A 16,466-nucleotide genomic window follows, 5' to 3' on the forward strand; every position below is an offset into this window, starting at 1 on the left:
GCCTCAAACGTGAATTTCATTACTTTAGATGTTTCCTCTATCATAACACAGCTCAAAATTGAAACATTACTCTTCAGTGTAGATTGTAAAATGACCTTTTAGTACAGATCAGTCTTCTTCAGCCACATTGGCGACTACACAGACCACATGTACTGGATGACCACAACTCTGGACACAGAGACAGTGTCTCTGAAGCCTGGTTCGTTCACCAGAGTAATCACATTTATATCATACAAATGGCGTTCTATCTGCCCCCTTGGGATATTTCTTTTTTTTCCTTTCTCTGCGGCAAGAATAATAATAGAGGGATTATTGCCTGGCTTTTCGGCTATTAAAACATGAGATTGAGAGACAGATAGTGGAGGATAGTGAAAAAAAATGAGAGAACCCTAGTAGATGAGACAAAGATGAGACAGATGAAGAGGAAATGAGTGTGATGTTAAGAGAAAGCAGTAAGCTGAGGGGACAGTAATGAAGATAACTGCCTGGCAGTCCACTGGCGGATGGTTCTGCTTTTTTCCTTCAGACTAACCAGACAGTATAGCTGCAGATTAGCAGCCAAGACAGTTGGCAAGATGGCACCGGGTGTACTGTGGCTCTGTCGCTCTCTTTAATGAGTACAAATAGCAAGTTCACCGCCCAATACAAATTCTCATTCTCCATATCTCACATCGGGTCTACATCACAGTGAGTAGCGCAGGGTCATGGCTGTGATTATGACTATGGTTATGAAACAAGGACTCAGAGGGCTCATCCCTGATGCATTATGTGAATAATAAAATCCAAATCATCTCCAGACTCAGATGCTCTCAAATGCTAAAGCACGAACAGGCCGCCACGCTTCTCCGAGGCTTCGCAGTAATAAGTAAATTGCCATTCCTTACATGGTTAGAGGTAAGCAGCCCTGCGATCCGAGTTAATCAGTGGGCGGTTTCCCTCGGATTTTATTTGTTGGCTGCTAATTAGATGAACATGCTCAAAAAAACAGAAAAAAAGCACGAATCTGTTTTTATAAAACGAATCCTTGTAGCAGCAGAGTCTGAAAGACACACATTCACAAAAACATAATCCTTTTATCTTTATCTTGAACAAGGAGGAGACTGGTGATATTTTTATATATTTCATATTAAGAAAACAAGAGTGGAGTGATTGCACTAACAAGTACTGTGATTATCTAAAGCCGGATATATCTGACTTCTCCTTTTGTCTATTTTTTGTTATGCATTGCACAAGGTCGCATGCTGCTTCTCTACCACGCATGCACAAGTAACACTACATTTTTATTTAATCTCAAATGCACTGTCCTGCTACCTGAACACTTTGGATCCCCATACGTAGATTACTCTGACAATGACAAAAATGTAAGAAAATGTAGTGCAATGTAAGAAAATACTCCTGGTTGAATCACACTCGAGCATGTAAACCTGTGTCCTGCTGGTTTAGGCAACGCTTTCTTTTTAAAGGAAATGAAAGTAGATTTGTGCGTTTTAATAATGCAAACATGCAACAAAGAAGGACGAATTGACTAACACTTTGTTGTAGAATAAGAGCAGCTTTTTCTGTTTGTTATATTACTTCATGTGGCTGAGTCATTCTTCGTGATCCGGGGAAATTACATTATTTCAAGTCCATTTTTGTAGGTTTTGCATGTTCTGTTGCTTTACACCGATCAGTATCTTAATGCCTGTGAATCATTTTGATAGTTTTTTGTATATCCTTGATGTTTGGCTGACAGGTTCTTGTGCACCACGCCCTCTTTTCATTAATGATCTGATCGTTATTAAGTATGTGCATTCACTACCTACTTGCATCCCAAAGTAAAAGAAATCCAGTATTGTTTTTTCTTTTTGCAAAATGAACAGATTTATTTCTATAATCAGTTTTAAATCACTACTTGCAAAACTAAGTGATGCCTTAGAGTGACTTCTCTGTTATTCTGCTTAGAAGACACATACAATATGCATGTGCGCAGTTCAGCTGTGAGGGAAAAAAAATGCTGAAATCTGAAATTTGGCTTTAAATTAGCTTGCGTGTGAGTGTCTGAATAGCAGGGAGCATCCTGCTCGACATGCCTGTGCCTCTCCCTCTCTCTGTGCCTTTCTCTGGTTGAATTACTGCCAGAGTAAATGCTCTCTGGAGGTCTCGCGCTCTCTGCTCCCTCTGTCACCAAGCTAACTGAGGAATAATTCATCCCCACCATCAGGGAAGTAAATCAGTCACCATGTCCAGCATGCACAGGGGCTGATTTCTCGAGATATGATGGCAGAGCGCACGGAGAGGACAGCTTCAAAATGAGGAAATAAATCAATCAAATGATTGGATTCAGTGTCAGAGTTACTGCATTGCTGAGAACGCTGACAAAAAAATCTCCAATTTAATGAATCAGTTTGTGTATTACTGAGTCCTTCAATTTAAAATTATATGGCCAAAAAGGTCTGTGTCTATTTCAGGAACATTTGATTTAGTTTTGCATTTCCCAGTTGGAAGTAGGCCAGTCACTTCTAGTCAAATCAAATATTAATGGCATATACATGCAGTCCTGTAAGTTCACCCCATGATTCAATAGCTTGTGGAACCACGTTTAGCAGCGATAACCTGATAAGTTTCTGTATGAATACCTCACATTGTCTGTAGGTGTGTGTGCATCTCACATTGCTGTGGAGGAACTTTGGCCCTCTCTTCTTTTCAGTTCACTGAGTTTTCCATGTATTTGTTTTCTTACAGTCTCACCACAGCACTTCTGCATCGTCCTGCTGCAACCAACTTGGGCCAAGCTTTAGCTGTCAGACAGACAGCCTCACATTTGTTCATGGTTAACTCAAACAATGCAAGGTTGCAAAACAAGCCCAAATCATCACCCCTCCGCCACCATGCTTAACAGTGTGTGAGAGGCATTTGTGCTGACATCCTGTGCTTGAGTTTCTCCAGACTGTGCCTCTTAAAGCATCTCCACTTTGGTCTTGTGTGCCTAAAGGACGTTGTTCCAGACGTCTTGTGGTTTGTTCAGTTGTAGCTTTGCCATGTTCTTTTTAGAGAGAAGAGGTTTTCTCCTGGAAACCCTTCCAAACAAGCCATACTTGAACAGTCTTTTTCTAATTGTAATCTCACGAACTTTAACATCCTAACCCACTTAAATGCTTCATACCGTCACACTGTAATATCAAAACTTCCCTATAAAAACATTCACCATTTGGGAACTCCCTTTCCTGTGTCAAAATGATGTTGCTTCTCTAGTCAGTGCACACCCTGACTGGACCAGAAAGAAATTCAACTGCAAGAAAGGCTTCACCAGCCATCATCGGTGTTAGGTGATAATCCTCTTGTGAATTGGAGTAAATCTTTAAATTCAAGTTTCAGTGCTTCAAACCTGAAAAGAAGAGGCTACTTTAAGACTGGGGGTCCACATATTTTGTTCAGGTATCTAAATAAATCCATGTCCATCTGGTTATTATTCAGACAAAGGTCGGTAGTTTTCAGTCAGTAGTTTTGTCCTATTGAAACACAGAGCAATTATATCACTATTTGACACAAAATGAGTCACTTTATCTTATTTCAGTCGCTTACACAGTTTATCCCTGTATCCTCTTTTACTTAATATAACACAAAACTGTGCGTCTAAACCACTGGTGACACTGAAGGTCTTTAGGTTCCTCCTTCTCTGGCTCTTTTGCTCAGTTAAGCAGCACCCCATTCTGTTGGCACGATTGAAGAAAATCTAGCATAAAACCTTCACTCTGTGAGTTGCAAGATTTTCCAATTAAACATAAAGTGTATGGCAGTAAGTCGCTTCTGTGAAAAGACCACAACTCTATTTGTGCCTATGTGCAAACACATCATCAGTGTGTTATAAGCGTGTCTTTATTCTGCTGTCAGCACATCTGCTTTTCACTCTGATCGGGCAGAGTTTACCTAACAGTGAGCATCATGTTGCAAGGATCAGTTCTGGAGCGAAATCCTCTTGTTTCAGCCAACAGTTCCTGCTGGCAGCATGCTGTCTGATCTTCTAAACTTACCCCATTTTAATCAACTCTCTATGCTGCTTCCCTCCTCCTACAGGTCATTGGCTCAGATCCCACAGTGCCCAGCTTCCTCTTCTCAGACTCCCCTCAGCACAGCTATCCGTCTGGAGCGTCCAATGAGCCAGACAGACGTGGCCCTGAGCTACAAGTTAACAGAGAGAGAAAAGCAAGAAAAACAGGACATCAATCAATAAGCTGCCATTTCTAAATATAATAATAAACTCCTGGAGTAAAAAAACACGATTGCTCTGCCAGGTGCAGCTATATGTAAGGTCTGCTAGTAAAGGAGAGAAACACAATGGGCATCAGAGACTTCAGGCTTGAATAGCAGATGTATCCTGATACTGTAAAACAAACCGAGTCCTCCTTTTTAGAGTGAATTAGATGTTGAGTCAATTACATAATTAGTGTTCGTCTGACAGGAGAGAGCATCCTGAATTACGCACATCACAAGAACATGTGTGTGTTTAATCAGTTAGGGGTCGTTCATGGACTTCCTCAAAAACACTCTGAGGAGAATATATATATAATATATAAATATATATTTACAAAAGGACAATTTATACAGTAATTATTTTTCATTAGAAATCACAATTTAAAACATTTTTCTGTTAATTTACAATGTTAGGTCCAGACAGCTGGATTTGCCAGCAACATACTGTTATTTTACACTTAAACTACTGTAATCTGCAAAAACAGGTTCTTCCAATAAAAAAATATTACATCACTGTGATGGGTGACATATAAGCTTAGCAGTTTAATACTGTCAGCTCTTTGCTTATTATGAGAATGGTATTTTAATGCTCCTGTAATCTCAATAAACAATGTATTATTATAAAATGATTCAAAGTACTGTGAAATAACCCTCATAACACTAAATTAATGACTTCAATTAAGCATTTAACAAACTAACTGAGGAACTGAAGCAGCATAACTTTGCTCAGATAAATTACAGGTGTACTCAAGGAAAATAAGGTAATGTACCGTGTTATTGTGAAATAGCTTTCTGTCTATATTTTTTTCTCAAATGGGTCAAAATTCAAAAAAGTCAAGCGTATTCACAAAGACGGACATGCAGTTTTGTGCATTGTTATAGCAATTAGTTACAGTGTAGTAAGAGAGGAAACCCATACTGGTTGGACCTACTTTGAAGCCTCAGTGTAAAATTAAACTTTGAAGTTTAAATATCCATTTAGCAAACACAAACGATTAATCAAATTAAATAAGATTATTTAAAATGATCCTGAAATATTGTGGGCCCTTATCAAGAAACACTATTATAATGACATAACAATATATATTAAGAAACAGTCTCAACAGTATCATGTAAATATATTTGAATCTGCACACAACAACATACCAAACAAAGCACCTCAAAGTTTAGTTAACCTTCAGCATCCAGTGTGGAACCACCGTACAACACTTTGCAACTACACCAGCCTCCAGTTGCTTTTCAAGTAATGGGTATTTTTTGAGCAGTAAAGCTAACAATAAAAGCAGTGAAGCAAATGACGTAAATTCCATACATTACTACTACCCAGCAGACATGAACGTAATCTAGGACAACAGGCCAAAAACAACAGAGACTGACCTGATAACACACATCTAAGACTGGGATGAATGAATCTGCAGGCCTGATGCAGAACAAAGTCTAATAAAACAGAAAAAAGCCTCGGCCCACCTTGTGTTAAACCCCAGCTCTTCTGTTTAAACCTCCATCCACCTCCACCATCTTCAACCACATGATGAGAAAATCTACCAGAGACTCATGCAAAGCTCAGGTCACATGATTTCTGACGTTAGCACCCACCCAGTCTCCTTTCCCCCCCTTGCCCCTTGCAGGATGCGGGGAAGTGAAGAGTGCTTTGGCTCCAAAGCTGTGACAAGTGGCTGTCATTTAGAAATGAACCCCACCCCACACTTCCCCTCCTCCATCCCAGGAGTGCTGGATGATTGGCAGGGACTTGGGTAGATCCGCCCTTTTTTCCTTTTTTCTCCCACTCCCCCTCTACACAGGCTCCTGATCCTCCCGGCAAATATGATGCAGCTTTTTCATTCACATTTTGTTTGTCCCCAGATGTGGAGATTTCAAACAGATTTGAATGCTTAGAATTAAGCTCAGTACTGCGAAACAGTGGGTGACACATACTCCCTCTCTCGTTGCCTTTTTGCTCATGGAATAACCCTGCTCTGACAATCCCACTGAAACCGATAGGCTTTACAGAAAGGGAATGAGAAATTGGTTATCGCCACTGACTGAAGTGACCCATTTATTTATTTCTTTTTTCTGTCTTTATCCAGCGAGCATTTAAATCACTGAGCCAATTCCCTGCTGTTCCAGCCCGTTTCATTCATCCTCTCCTCATGGGTGCTTCTGAACCTCCTAAACTATGCAGAAGTGTTTCTGAGCAGACAGAGTAGGCTGTCTTATTACTCATCTCTCTTTCTTTGTGTGTGTGTGTGCGTATGTGTCTGAATGATGAAGGCTGGATGTCTTTCAGATCCTGTGCGGTAGTAGAAGAGGTGATAATAATGTGCTCGTGGTTTTTGACACCTCCTAGTGTTCCCTACAAACATGCAGACTGTGCCTGTCTATCTCATCCAGATCTGTGTGCAGGTGTGTATTTATGTGTGTGTGTCCATCTTTGTGTGTTTATTTATATATGTGTGTGCCTGTCTGGCAACCTCTCAGCTTGACACTAATTCACACACCTCAGTGCTCACATTTCCTGAAAATGCCATGAGTTCATCACAAAACAGATACATTAAAGGATGTAAACATATTCTGGTTGCTGTCATGTTTTCAGGAATCAGAACCATCTTGATTCAAAAAAAGGGAAAACAGGATCCCTGCTGCTGACAAGAGTGATCTATTTTAAAAAACACAACAATAAAAGTTTATCCAGCACAAGACAACACAAATATTAGCTTAAAGCACCACAGGAGCATTGCAGAGGCAAAGCACACAGTCTGCACCTGAGTCTTTTATTTTGAAAACTGGCTGTATTCACTGTGCAGTTTCTTATCTTATTCCGTGCCCTCCTCATCTGCTCTGTACAATCTAATGCAACTTCTGCCAAAAATTTGAGTTACATTGTTAGTCATATAATTTATACCACCCAGAGCAGGGTGCCACATTTGGTGGGATTCCAAGCATTGTCCTAAGCAGATGTGATTGGTCTCCAGTGACCACATTGAAGCCCGAACTAAACACAACCCTGCCCGGTGTATTCCAGTAATTTGCCAATGGTTTTTAAAAAACATTAAAGATGTAGCTAAATGTAGCTAACAAAACTGGTTTAAAATCTACAATGATTTTGTCACATGTGCCTCTAATGCATCATAACACAATAAAACACTTCCTGTCAGTAATTAAGGCCTCATTTTGACTGAATTAGAATAATAAGCAGTTAGCACTGAATCTGTGACTAGATTTTTCAGGGTTTAAATATAATACACTGCAGCAGGCGTCCTAAAAACTCTTTGCTTACAGACCTGTACTGCTAGTAGGGCGATAGCTCAGACTCCAGCATAATTAGCTTTTCATTCTTGCAAACCTTATCCACAAGATGCAAGAAATTCTGCCATCAAAAATCAGGCAGCTACAGATTTGACATTTTGGGGAGTCTGGCAGCTCCCTTTTTTACTCTTTGTGCCTTTGCTATGTTCCACACCAATAGGCAAAAACACTAGAGCACTGTAGGTCCCTCATGTGACACTAAAACAGCACTGACCCATCGGGGCATTCACTAGGGCGCGGTCTGTATCTGGCACCGGGACGTTGGCACCAGATCCTTTGGGTCCCGTGGTTTGCTGGATGGAGCCTTCCTTAGATTGTGCTTGTTCCAGTAGATCCTACAAATGCTCGATTGGATTGTAATTGGGGAAGTCTGGAAGCCAGGTCAGTGCGTTAGATCTTTTGTCGAGCTGTTCCTGGGAAATGTCCAGTGCACTGTCCTGCTGGGCTGAGGAGGTCCACTGACGTTGGGGAGAGCCTCATCAAATAAGGGCAAATGCTTCATCTCCAACAGTCTTTAGGCAGATTGTGCTTAGATTTTCAAAGTAGCTTCCACATGAATGCCAGCAGTTAAGGTTTCCTAAAACAATATTGTGTTGTAACGAGATGATCAGAGTTTTACATGTCAGTGGTTTTAATATTGTGGCTGACTTGGTGTAGAATTAATATAATATATATGTTATTCTAGGTTTATAAGCAAAGTAGTGGGTCAGAAAAGCGTCATAAAAGCTATAATATATATTGTAGTCCAATATAATACCAATGCCCAGCCTTTAGAAATCAGGAGTTTCTAATGATATCAACAAAATCTACACATTCCAAGCATGCTAAAATCATTTAGGGTAATGGTGCTGCTGCTGTCGTGGATTTAATTACCTAACTTTGAAACTTAAGGCATTAAGAAAATTTACTTAAATTTGTCATTCAGAAACGGAAGTTACATCAAGGTCCTCACGTCCTGATGGTGTCTAAAAAAAACTATGAAAAGATTCCCTCAAGCGTTCTGTGAGGTGGTCGGGCTGACTGGGAAAACAATATTTAAACACCCTTAAACCTGACACGGCATGAAAAGGTTTACCTGCTGCCAAAGTGTGCTGCGTCTCAGCAGGTGTCTGAATCAGAAGGTCTGTGCTGTGTGAAATGAAGGCAAGCCAGCGTTAGCACAGCTGGAAAGCGCTGCAGGAAGGCACCGCAGGAGAGTGACAGACTTGCCAGAGCGCACAGCGAGGCCAAGCAAGGGCACACGGTGAGACAAATGGAGACTGATAAATTCAACTTTTTCCGATTACCTCTGTGCGCACTGGCCAAACTGGTTTCAAAACTTCAAAATCAGGCTTTTTGACAGTCACCTAAGGAGCAGAATGTGAAAATCTGGAAGATGCTTTTGAAAAACAGCGACTTAAATCAGCTCAGTCATTGCTGGATGCGCTGTGGCAGTAAACTTCTGAAGACAACTTTCACAGTCAATTAGATCTGTTTGTGTTTGTTGTCCTTTACGCTGCGCTTCACATCAGCTGTGGCGCTGAGTCAAGACACTGCACGAAGATTGTTTTGACAAAGTAAAAAAAACGTTGTGCACAAAACGATAAAAAAAAAAAACCAGACAAAGCCAGATTCAAATATATCTTCATGTCTTCTAAGCCAAGCCAGCGCAGCGCCTTAGAGTACTTCAAATGCGTGGGAGTGCACATGCACTTGAATGTACAGACACACTGCGCTTGCAACTCAGCGTGTGGCAGAAAATGGCAGACTGCTGTCCACACACTGTGTGCCAGCACGCAGCCTAGACTCCAATACAGCTCCAACACAGGCGGCTGCTGTGATATTTCACTTTACACGAGCCCAAAGGCAGCACTCACAAGCGGCACTGAAATACGACCGACTGGTTTCCGTTTTAGAGACCTCTGAAGTCGCAATAACAGCTGCCTGCAACAACAATGACTTCCACGGTGACCAAGGGAGCAGACTTTGTAAATGTGAGGCAGTCTGAGAAAGCTCATAAGTAATAAATCACCACCAAATGCTAAGTGTACAATATCACTGCCTCTGTCCTCTTTTAAGTGGGTGAGGTGGTTGGGTAAAAGTTGTCTGTCTAAATAAAGAAAGCTATGGCACGATAACAGTTTCCTTACACATTTAGGCAAATCAGCAATCGTTTTAAACAAACTGCAGCTCAACTGTGAGGCAGTGATGAATCAGGCTGAGTTAAAACAAAACACACCTCATTGCTTTTTGAAATATTCATCATATGTGCCTCTAGTTTTGCATAAGCGACCTGGATGTGATGCTTTTCCTGCTCGCCTGCCCTCTGTCTTTGTAAGCCATGCACTGATCCACCAGTTTACGTCTCTATCCCTGTAACTGTCGATTCACAGCAAGCTTCAATCCTCCAGAGCAATCTGGCCTCTGCGTTAAAGTCCATTGATCGAGATGCTTATCTGCAGTGTCTTACGTAAGAAACATCTGACCGCCATTTCAATTTTAGATTAATGCACACAAGCAAGATTGAGCCAGAGAGGAAATTCATCTGGGAAAAAGAACTTAATTCTAACAACATGATCGAAATGTTTCATTTTAGACTCTGACTTGCAGGCAAGCATTTCGAGGCATGAACACAAAGGAGTTTCAGTGCAATCTGTGTGGTAAAATGAATATAAAATGAATCAATTAAAACTTTTTTCATCTGATATGATGGAAAATCAAATATACTGTGTTTCTCATATATAAAAACAGTAGAAATAAATAATGGAGGTCCCAGTCTTATTTGTAATCAAGAACAATGGCTCATTCCAGATGAGTCACCTTACATTTGAGACTATTAGAGTTCATTGCTTTGACAGACAGACAGGGCACACACACACATTGCAAGACGAGGGCTGCGCGGGGCTCAGCAGGTAATAAGAAACTAGTAACCTAATGAAGTGAAGTGCCTCTCATTCTCCTGTCAGGGGGAGGATGCACAGAGAAGAGGGAAGAGCACTGAGGAATCAGAGTCTATACATTTACTTCTATTAGAAGGATTAGTTTACTACATGGTTTTAGATGCAAATTAAAGCAATGAAGAGGGAGGCTGAAGAAATTCTAATCACAGAAAGAAGATAAGGGTCTGGATGGAACTGAGTGTGAGCAGCCTCGTGGAAAACGTAGTCTTTTCCTGTCTGAGAACATGTGCAGTGGACTTTGAACCGTTACAGAAAATTTGGATCAACTTTTTAAGGACAAAATATTAATCAAGCACATTTTAATGTAATTTGTTGACTTGAAATCCTCTCAAGAAACTATACCTCTTAATCCCATTTTAGGGGAAAAATTTGAAATTGTAAAGAAACAGCACAATAAGTATGTTGCTAATATGTTTGATACTGCTGTGCCATATCATAGCAATCGCAATAATAATAGTATAAATTTTCATGTAATCACAAAGTGTCATAATGTCATATCATGTCTGAAAGCAAGAGCCTCAGGTGAGGATTCAATACCTATAAAGGGAGCCTCTACAACCTTCAACAAAGCACAGTGCTTTAAAAAATAGGCAAGAAAACGGTTGAAAAGCTGCTGAAGGTGGAAACAACAAACCTGTTTCACCACTTGATGCAGAAACATATGTACAACCAGGCTACAAAGGAGGAGATGCTAGCAGCTGATGATGTACAACCCAAAAGTAAACAAACGACGAGCATTGCTAGCTGCTCTGGCTAGCTGCTCTGGCTAGCTGCTCTGGCTAGCTGCTCTGGCTAGCTGCATTATAATGCAGGCTTAAGGTTAAGTAACTTTAGTTGTTGTTAAATTAAAGTGTAAAAAATGTAAACTTTGTACTTTTACTTTAAATTTCAAGATAAAACACTACCCAGGCTACTTGTGTGCTTATACTTAGCTTGTGCTGTATCACTGGTGCGGCTGTGAGTCAGGCGGTAGAGCGGGTCACCTAAAAATTGGAAGATCTGCAGTCTGATTCCCAAACTACTCCTGTTTGCATATTAACCTCCTAAGACCCGAACTCTTCCATGGCATGCATTTTGATTTTCTCTTTGATATTTGGGCTGATTGGGACCCGATGAATGTAAAAACAAAGAATTACCAGATTTTTATTTTTTACCAAATTTTTGCTTCTAAGAAAAATGAGAGCCACATATGACGATATTCGTTTAAAATGTTTCTAGAATAGTAGCAGTATAATGTCCTCGTAAGTGGATATCAGGCCCTAAATAACCCAAAATGTGATGTCCACAACCTAGGAGGTTAAAGTATTCTTAGAGCAAAATACTGAATCCCAAATGGCCCTTGATGCATGAATCTGAGTGTAAGTGTGTGTTAATGTTACACAAAGCGACAAAAGTGCTTGGATGAGGCTTGTAGTAAAAAGTGGCTTTTTTGTACACTTCATTAATCCCCCAGGGAATTTGTCCTCTGCATTTAACCCAACGCAGCACGGTGGTTAGCACTGTTGCCGCACATGTTTGCATGTTCTCCCCATGTTTGTGTGGGTTCCCTCCGGGTACTCCGGATTCCTCCCACCGTCCAAAGACATGCAGCTTGTGGGGATAGGTTAATTGGATAATCCAAATTGCCACTAGGTGTGAATGTGAGTGCGAATGGTTGTCTGTCCCTGTGTGTTGGCCCTGCGACAGACTGGTGACCAGGGTGTACCCCGCCTCTTGCCCTATGACAGGCTCCAGCGCCCCCCGCGACCCTGAAAAGGATAAGTGGAAGCAAATGGATGGATGGATGCATTTAACCCATTCACCCTGTGAAGCAGTGGGGAGCCACCAATACAGCGCCCGGGGAGCAGTGCGTAGAGACGGTATCTTGCTCAGGGGTACCTCAGGGTAGCTGTTTGGTGGATTTGAACCCCTGAGCTTCCAATCATGGGGTGAGTGCTCTACCTACTGTGCTGTCTCTGCCCAAGATTTATTGCCGTGTTATAATTAAATAACCTTCACTTACTTTTAAATGCTGCAGCAAGAAAATGTTGACTTTTTTCTGTATTATCAGAAATATCATTACTTAAAATTTTCTTGCGCTATATCATGAGGTTTGAGGTAAAACAACAGTAAACAAACACTACTTAGAAAAGGAGTCTGCTTTTCAGCAGTGATGTCCTGGGGAATCAGCTTCATCACCTCGGTCCTTTCAAATCGTTTCACTCACAACACACAACAAGAAAAACATCAGCTCTAATCCACAGAGGTTTTCAGTGGAGTGTTTTCCAGTTTCTTCTTCCAGCTTCAACGTATTCTTTCAAGGGAATCTCAACCAGTTTTCCACATCAAATACGACTGGATGTGTCATAATTCTTTGAAAATAAAATATCTCTTTTGAGGCTCCAGGTAAGATGTGCAATTGAGTCAGCTCCCACTGGGGGTGACAACTACATGATTAAGAGGAAAAAAGCATCTAGAAATGTGAGGAGGAGGTAGCCAAGCTTCTGTAAACTGATCCTTACCCTGCTTGAAGCTAGAAGCTTAAAGCTGTGCCAGCTGATACTAGCATGACCCACCCACACCTCAGACTACACTGTTGGTAGTTAAGCTGCAAAAAGACTCTACGTTTGCTTCCATCTCATCAGCAAAGAGAAATGATGACCTGTGACGAATGGGAAAATGGCACCTGTAGGCTTGCAGATACAGATTGCAACACGATACAACATTTAACCTCTTCAAAGACTTTCAAACGGTGGATTTGTTTATTTAACTAAATGTTTTGGGGCTTAATAGTAGCCAAGCAGCATCCTGTGGGCTTTTTCCACTTAGGGATTTAGAATGAATAAGCAGAAATCATGCCTTTCCAATCTTTAAGCTCCAGCTTCCAGCCGTAAATGAATACATCATTACAATAGACTAGTTTGACAATAACATGGGGAACTGGGTGATGTAAAATAAATATAAATGGTTTTTCAAAGAAAAAAAAAACATCCTGGTATGCACAAGCTGAAGAGTATCTTCAAAAGCATCGTTCAGCATTTCCATTTTACATCTCAGACGCATTCCCACAAACAGACTAAACCCCCCCCCCGGCTCTCTGTTTACCATCAGCCACTGAAATGTGGGTTAATGAGGCACCACCCGGGGGCACTGTCAGCAACACCTATACTACTAGTCTCATCAGAGGGAGGGGAGGCCAGGGAGTGGGCGGGGGAGCCCGCGAGGCTCCGAGCACAGGCAACATCAAAAGGTGGAAGTGTGGAAGAGTACCCCTAATTAGGCAGAATGACTGTGGTATGTGTGTGGACTACAGGTCTCTGTGGAGATATGAAGAGCTGTACAGTAGAGAAGTTTTACTACAGCTGCTGAGTGCTCGTCTCCGCAGGAATCTGAAAACGGTTATTTTGGGCTACATATGTAAAAATAAGAAGTGCACTTTGTTTTTATAGCAGGCCGGCTGGGCGCCGAGCATCAGCGGGAAATGGTTTTAAAACGTTTTAACAGCAAGTGAAAAAAAATGCATTTGATTATGATGGCAGCACAATGGGCACAGGAAGGATGCTGGCTGTCAAAGTTGAACGTGTGATAAAAATGCTAGAGTGAAAATATTGCAAAAAATAAGTCCTTGAGCACAGATACTCGTATCTTCCTGCTCCTCTCCAACTATGTGCAGGGTGTAGATGCAATTTGAGCCTCGATTTGCATGTCTTGTTATAATTGATAGGACTGTTGCAAAGAGATTATCCCCCAGTTTTTTACTAGTTAGTTTTAGTTGGCGAAATTCTCCATTAAGCTTCTTCTTACATAGCACATATCTCCTATCACCCTGTTTGTTGCAGACACACTGTTTGACCACCAAATTGACTGGCTTGGCGGTTTTGTCCAAAAAAATCTTTATCCATTTGAATGAGTTTAGAACATTACTAAACATCAAATATAAGTTGCAGAGTGGCATTAAAGCGCCCCTCCAAGTCAAACTGCCCTGCTGGGCACTGCGTCTTCAGTGGTTCCAGGTCATCTCGGTCTCATTCATATTTCATGTGTTGGGAGGTGGAAATGTTGCAGATGAATAATACAGGCGGCAGATGACCTGAGAGCAAACACTTTGCTTCTTTTGCATGAGGTTTTCCATGAGCCGCACAGCAGATGTGCACGTATTCAAAGAGGACAAAAGAGGAAGTCTTTTCCGCTGAAGAGAGACAGTTCAAAGGAGCAATAATGCAAATGATGACCGCAGCTATCGTGTGATATGAGGGCTTGTAATAAAGATAAAATGATCTGGAAAGACTGGCGCTTTGAAGTGATACGAGACGGGTTTCCACTGAGAAAAAAGCACTGGCTGTTATCTTTAAAGGGGCGCTGTTTAGCTTTACTGTGTTATTTTATTGGATTTTTTTGCCTGTTGATTGGTCTTTACCTTGTAGTTTCATCTGCTGCATATGTGTGTTTCTGTGTTATATCCAGGGCTCTGCGTTAAATCAAATCGAAGGGCTGATTAATTACATTTTATACACTATTCATTTAAACAGTGTTCTTTTCTAGAGAGCCTGCTGCCTCTGAGAATCAAGGCGCAATAAAAAAGACAATAACTAACAGCTAAAATAACAATCTCAATTAGAAAATAGTCAGCACTTTACTCGTGTTGTCATATCAAAAAATGGTGTGATCAATATTGTGCTACACTGTAAGTCTGCGTGTCAGACGCGCATGTTTAATTGATGAAGCAACAAGCCATGTAATTACCTGGTGATTGCAGAGGAAAATAAGCTGTGATAAAAAAATAGGTAGACTCAAGAGTGAAGCTTAAAGAAGGTAAGATCTATTTTCATATATATATGTTTGTGTGTGTTAGCCAATCAGCAGAGTGGCTTTCTATCATGCCACAGCCAGCCTCTCCCATTGACTCACGGAGCGTCACAGATCTCTCAAATTGATGGTATCCATAACCACGGGTATACAAAGCTAACCTTTAGAGCCACAGGTATGTGAAGGCTCAGCATACACACACAAACACACACACCCTACAGATACGAGATCAAACTCCAGTACATCCCTTTTAACTGGGAAGCTGCACTACGGTGATTATGAACCCGTGTGGCAATTTAAAGTTCTGATCTACAAAGAGGATTTTGGATGAACATGAGATCTTTCCCTCTGAGGAGGAGAAATGAAGCGCGCCCATCATCACTGCTGATCTGTGTTACATGATGAATGAACAAATGAGAGCCAAGAAACAGAGACAGAACATGATGTCATAAGTAAGCTTTGTGTAAAGCAGGGAGGAAATGCTGACATTTAAGTGATGCAGAGAATTAATGAATTAGTGTTTGCGCATGAGACAGCTTGCCCAAGGCTGCAACTCTGATGCACCATTTGGAATCAAAAGAACAAAACAACTTTGCGTTCTTTGTTTCTGTGAGGAGTACACAGTACTCTCAGATCTATAACAGACTACAAACAGTGCATTGAACCCACGTTGCACTGCCAGCTATCGCTGTTGATTCTTCCAGTTTTTCATCATCTTCCTTAGTTGTTTGTTTTTGAGAGGCACACCCAAGCTGCAGACTACTCCAGCATGAAACGGGTAAAAGCCTAGGATACTGTCTTCTTCATCGAGACACATTTTATTCCATTTTTTCATTCAAAGCTCAGAAATGCAGGTAAAACGTGACCACCAATCAACAGCTGAACAACCAACTAGACACCAACCTACAAAAACTTTATACAAAAGATCGGCGTAGCCAAAGTATTTGATGTTGTTGTTAAGCTACAACCGTAATTCATTCAAGGGAGTTGTCACCTGCAGGATTTTGTTTGAAAGCAGGTTTACGCCACTGTCACGATGGCTTTACTTTTGAGACGTGAAGGCTAAATCAATATTTTACATCCCGTCAATGAAATAGCTACATGACCATGTTTTTAATGAACTAATGTTTTCATTCATGTCGGTCACACATACAGCACATACATTAAAACAATATTTATCATAATTTCCAATTCACTTGATTT

At 41.0% G+C, this 16,466-nt stretch overlaps 1 protein-coding gene across 5 annotated transcripts in view; it reads right to left on the reverse strand.

The window, feature by feature from the left end:
* Nucleotides 1–16,466, reverse strand: part of arhgef49 (Rho guanine nucleotide exchange factor 49) — a 69,073-nt gene that overhangs the window by 17,978 nt on the left and 34,629 nt on the right. For 4 of the 5 annotated variants that reach the window (XM_004568960.2, XM_012924043.2, XM_004568961.2 and 1 more), the window contains exon 2: nt 4,014–4,161. The gene's annotated coding sequence lies outside the window, so the exon portion shown is untranslated. Of the gene's footprint in view, nt 1–4,013; nt 4,162–5,700; nt 5,811–16,466 lie in introns of those variants that run through there. The other variant, XM_004568962.2, reaches the window with a different exon arrangement.

The sequence above is a fragment of the Maylandia zebra genome, linkage group LG16, assembly GCF_041146795.1.
Source record: "Maylandia zebra isolate NMK-2024a linkage group LG16, Mzebra_GT3a, whole genome shotgun sequence".
Lineage (NCBI taxonomy): Eukaryota > Metazoa > Chordata > Actinopteri > Cichliformes > Cichlidae > Maylandia > Maylandia zebra.